This window comes from Arachis hypogaea, chromosome 13, assembly GCF_003086295.3.
Source record: "Arachis hypogaea cultivar Tifrunner chromosome 13, arahy.Tifrunner.gnm2.J5K5, whole genome shotgun sequence".
NCBI classification, from domain to species: Eukaryota; Viridiplantae; Streptophyta; class Magnoliopsida; order Fabales; family Fabaceae; genus Arachis; species Arachis hypogaea.
Window position 1 is genome coordinate 89,196,138 of NC_092048.1, and position 4,492 is coordinate 89,200,629.

A 4,492-nucleotide genomic window follows, 5' to 3' on the forward strand; every position below is an offset into this window, starting at 1 on the left:
ACTCTCAACCTAAGGATAGCCTGAACTCTTGGGATAAGCTGGTCACGGCTTTCTTAGCCAAGTTCTTTCCTCCTCAAAAGCTTAGTAAGCTTATAGTGGATGTTCAAACCTTCAAACAGAAAGAAGGTGAATCCCTCTATGAAGCTTGGGAGAGATACAAGGAACTGACCAAAAAGTGTCCTTCTGACATGCTTTCATAATGGACCATCTTGGATATATTCTATGATGGTCTGTCTGAGCTATCAAAGATGTCACTAGACCATTATGCAGGTGGATCCATTCACCTAAAGAAAACGCCTGCAGAAGCTCAAGAACTCATTGACATGGTTGCAAATAACCAGTTCATGTACACTTCTGAAAGGAATCCTGTGAATAATGGGACACCTATGAGGAAGGGAGTTCTTGAAATTGATACTCTGAATGCCATATTGGCTCAGAACAAAATATTGACTCAGCAAGTCAATATGATCTCTCAGAGTCTGAATGGATTAAAGGAATCATCCAATAGTACTATAGAGACATCTTCTAAAGGAGAAGCTTATGATCCTGAGAACCCTGCAATAGCAGAGGTGAATTACATGGGTGAACCCTATGAAAACACCTATAATCCCTCATGGAGAAATCATCCAAATTTCTCATGGAAGGATCAACAAAAGCCTCAACAAGGCTTTAATAATGGTGGAAGAAACAGGTTTAGCAATAGCAAGCCTTTTCCATCATCCACTCAGCAACAGACAGAGAGTTCTGAGCAGAATCCATCTAGCTTAGCAAATATAGTCTCTGATCTATCTAAGGCCACTGTAAGTTTCATGAATGAAACACGGTCCTCCATTAGGAATTTGGAGGCACAAGTGGGCCAGCTGAGTAAAAGAGTTACTGAAACTCCTCCTAGTACTCTCCCAAGCAATACATAAGAAAATCCAAAGAGAGAGTGCAAGGCCATTGATTTAACCATCATGGCCGAACCTACAAGGGAGGAGGAGGACGTGAATCCTAGTGAGGAAGACCTCCTGGGACGTCCAGTGACCAATAAGGAGTTTCCCTTTAAGGAACCAAAGGAATCTGAGGCTCAATTAGAGACCATAGAGATTCCATTGAACCTCCTTCTACCCTTTGTGAGCTCTGATGAGTATTCTTCTTCTAAAGAGAATGAGGATGTTACTGAAGAGCAAGTTGCCAAGTACCTTGGTGCAATCATGAAGCTGAATGCCAAGTTATTTGGTAATGAGACTTGGGAAGATGAACCTCCCTTGCTCATCAATGAACTGAGTGATCTGGATCAACTAACATTGCCTCAGAAGAAACAAGATCCTGAAAAGTTCTTAATACCTTGTACCATAGGCACCATGACCTTTGAGAAGGCTCTATGTGACCTTGGGTCAGGGATAAACCTCATGCCACTCACTGTAATGGAGAAACTGGGAATCTTTGAGGTGCAAGCTGCCAGAATCTCATTAAAGATGGCAGACAACTCAAGAAAACAGGCTTATGGACTAGTAGAGGACGTGTTAGTAAAGGTTGAAGGCCTTTACATCCCTGCTGATTTCATAATCCTAGACACTGGGAAGGATGAGGATAAATCCATCATCCTTGGAAGACCCTTCCTAGCCACAACAAGAGCTGTGATTGATGTGGACAGAGGAGAGTTGATCCTTCAACTTCATGAGGACAACCTTGTGTTTAAAACTCAAGGATCTCCTTTTGTAACCATGGAGAGGAAGCATGAAAAGCTTCTCTCACTGCAGAGTCAACCAAAGCCCCCACAGTCAAACTCTAAGTTTGGTGTTGGGAGGCCACAACCAAACTCTAAGTTTGGTGTTGACCCTCACATTCAAACTCTAAGTTTGGTGTTCGGAGGTTCCAACCTTGCTCTGATTATCTGTGAGGCTCTATGAGAGCTCACTGTCAAGCTATTGACATTAAAGAAGCGCTTGTTGGGAGGCAACCCAATGTTATTTAATTATATCTATTTTATTTTCTCTTTGTTATTTCATGTTTTATTAGGTTGATGATCATGTGGAGTCACAAAAACTACTGAAAAAAATCAAAAATAGAATGAAAAATAGCATTAAAAATAGCACACCCTGGAGGAGAGGCATGCTGGCGTTAAACGCCAGAAACAAGCATCTGTCTGGCGTTTAACGCCAGAAACAAGCACCAAGCTGGCGTTTAATGCCAGAACCAAGCATCTACCTGGCGTTAAGCGCCAGAAACAAGCTACATTTGGGCGTTTAACGCCAGGATTGCACAGCAAGGGCGTTTTACATGCCTAATTGGAGCAGGGATGTTAAGTCCTTGATGCCACTTGATCTGTGGACCCCATAGGATCCCCACATCTTCTTCTCTCTCCTCTTCACACCTTTTCATAACTCTCTTCCCCAAATATCCTTCACCAATTAACTCAATCACTCTTCTCCATCACCTCTTCACCACTCACATCCATCCTCTCTTCCCCAAAAACCCAACCCTAATGGCCGAACCCTAACCCTCCCCCCATTCCTATATAAACCCCTCATTATTTCTTCATTTTCACACAACACAAACCTCTCTTCTCCCCCTTGGCCGAAACAACCTCTCTCTCCCTCTCCTCCATTTCTCTTCTTATCCTTCTTCTTTCTTTCTTCTTGTGCTCGGGGACGAGCAAACATTTTAAGTTTGGTGTGGTAAAAAGCATTGCTTTTTGTTTTCCATAACCATCAATGGCACCTAAGGCCAGAGAAACCTCAAGAAAGAGGAAAGGGAAGGTAATTGCTTCCACCTCTGAGCCATGGGAGATGGAGAGATTCATCTCAAAGGTCCATCAAGACCACTTTTATGAAGTTGTGGCCAAGAAGAAAGTGATCCCTGAGGTTCCTTTCAAGCTCAAAAAGAATGAGTATCCGGAGATCCGACTTGAGATCCAAAGAAGAGGTTGGGAAGTTCTCACCAACATTCAACAAGTCGGGATCCTAATGGTTCAAGAGTTCTATGCAAACGCATGGATCACTAGGAACCATGATCAAGTGTGAACCCGAATCCAAAGCATTGGCTTACCATGGTTCGGGGGAAATACTTAGATTTCATTCCGAAAAATGTAAGGCTGGCGTTCAACTTGCCAATGATGGAAGAGAACGCACACCCCTACACAAGAAGGGTCAACTTTGATCAAAGGTTGGACCAAGTCCTCATAGACATATGTGAGGAATGAGCTCAATGGAAAATTGACTCAAGAGGCAAGCCGGTTCAACTAAGAAGGCATGACCTCAAACCAGTGGCTAGGGGATGGTTAGAGTTCATTCAACGCTCAATCATTCCTACTAGTAACCGGTCTGAAGTAACTATAGACCGGGCCATCATGATCCATAGTATCATGATTGGAGAAGAGGTGGAAGTTCATGAGATTATACCTCAAGAACTTTACAAGGTGGCTGACAAGTCCTCCACTTGGGCAAGGTTAGCCTTTCCTCACCTCATATGCCACCTCTGCAATTCGGCTGGAATTGACATAGAGGGAGACATCCTCATTGAAGAGGATAAGCCCATCACTAAGAAAAGGATGGAGCAAACAAGAGATCATGGACCTCAACAAGAGTATGAGGAAATTCCTTACCATGAAATCCCTGAGATGCCTCAGGGGATGCACTTTCCTCCACAGAACTATTGGGAGCAAATCAACACTTCCCTAGGAGAATTAAGTTCTAATATGGGACAACTAAGGGTGGAGCACCAAGAGCATTCCATCATCCTCCATGAAATTAGAGAAGATCAAAGAGCTATGAGGAAGGAGCAACAAAGGCAAAGAAGAGACATAAAGGAGCTCAAAAGCACCATTGGTTCTTCAAGAAGAGGAAAATGCCACCCTCACTAAGGTGGACTCATTCCTTAATCTCCTTGTCTATTTATTTTCTGTTTTCGGTTTCCATGCTTCATGTTTAATTATGTTTGTGTCTTTACTATATGATCATTAGTGTCTAAGTGTCTATGCCTTAAAGTTAAGAATATGAATCCATCACCTCTCTTAAATGAAAACTGTTCTAAAAACAAAAGAACAAGAAGTACATGGTTTCGAGTTCATCCTTGAAACTAGTTTAATTATTTTGATGTGGTGGCAACACTTTTTGTTTTCTGAATGAATGCTTGAACAGTGCATATGTCTTTTGAATTTGTTGTTTATGAATGTTAAATATATTGGCTCTTGAAAGAATGATGAAAAAAGAGAAATGTTATTTGATAATCTGAAAAATCATAAAAATAATTCTTGAAGCAAGAAAAAGCAGTGAATACAAAAGCTTGCAGAAAAAAAAAGAGAAAAGAAAAATGGCGAAAAAAAAGAAAAAGCAAGCAGAAAAAGCCAAAAGCTCTTTAAACCAAAAGGCAAGAGCAAAAAGCCAATAGCCCTTAAAACCAAAAGGTAAGGGTAATAAAAAAGATCCAAGGCTTTGAGCATCAGTGGATACGAGGGCCTAAAGGAATAAAATCCTGGCCTAAGCGGCTAAACCAAGCTGTCCCTAAC

At 41.7% G+C, this 4,492-nt stretch overlaps 1 non-coding gene across 1 annotated transcript; it reads right to left on the reverse strand.

The window, feature by feature from the left end:
* Positions 1-86: 86 nt before the first annotated feature.
* On the reverse strand, positions 87-194 carry LOC112739916 (small nucleolar RNA R71). The gene has a single exon (XR_003170851.1). It is a non-coding gene; the product is annotated as a small nucleolar RNA R71 (small nucleolar RNA).
* Positions 195-4,492: the final 4,298 nt, after the last annotated feature.